The sequence below is a fragment of the Etheostoma spectabile genome, unplaced genomic scaffold (assembly GCF_008692095.1).
Source record: "Etheostoma spectabile isolate EspeVRDwgs_2016 unplaced genomic scaffold, UIUC_Espe_1.0 scaffold376, whole genome shotgun sequence".
NCBI lineage: Eukaryota > Metazoa > Chordata > Actinopteri > Perciformes > Percidae > Etheostoma > Etheostoma spectabile.
In genome coordinates, this window is record NW_022605594.1 from 228,056 (window position 1) to 228,297 (window position 242).

Sequence of the window (242 nt, forward strand, 5' to 3'; positions counted from 1 at the left end):
CAGAGTGTATTATTTTCAGTACTCCAGGCATGCAGAATGGCTCAGTTTTGAGTTTGGGAGCTCTAGCATCTTGCACAAGATCTACATCTATACAAAAACTTGGGGGTTACTTTTGACTGCAGCATGAAATTTGATAAGCAAATCAGTAATGTGGTTAAAATGAGCTTTTTACAGCTTTGCCTGCTGGCTAAAGTTAAGCCCTTTCTGAACAGGCACGACCTAGAAAAGGCCATTCATGCTTT

At 40.5% G+C, this 242-nt stretch overlaps 1 protein-coding gene across 5 annotated transcripts in view; it reads right to left on the reverse strand.

The window, feature by feature from the left end:
• The window catches only part of LOC116686439 (palmitoyltransferase ZDHHC3), a 146,818-nt gene that overhangs the window by 74,690 nt on the left and 71,886 nt on the right, over nucleotides 1-242 (reverse strand). The window lies entirely within an intron of this gene.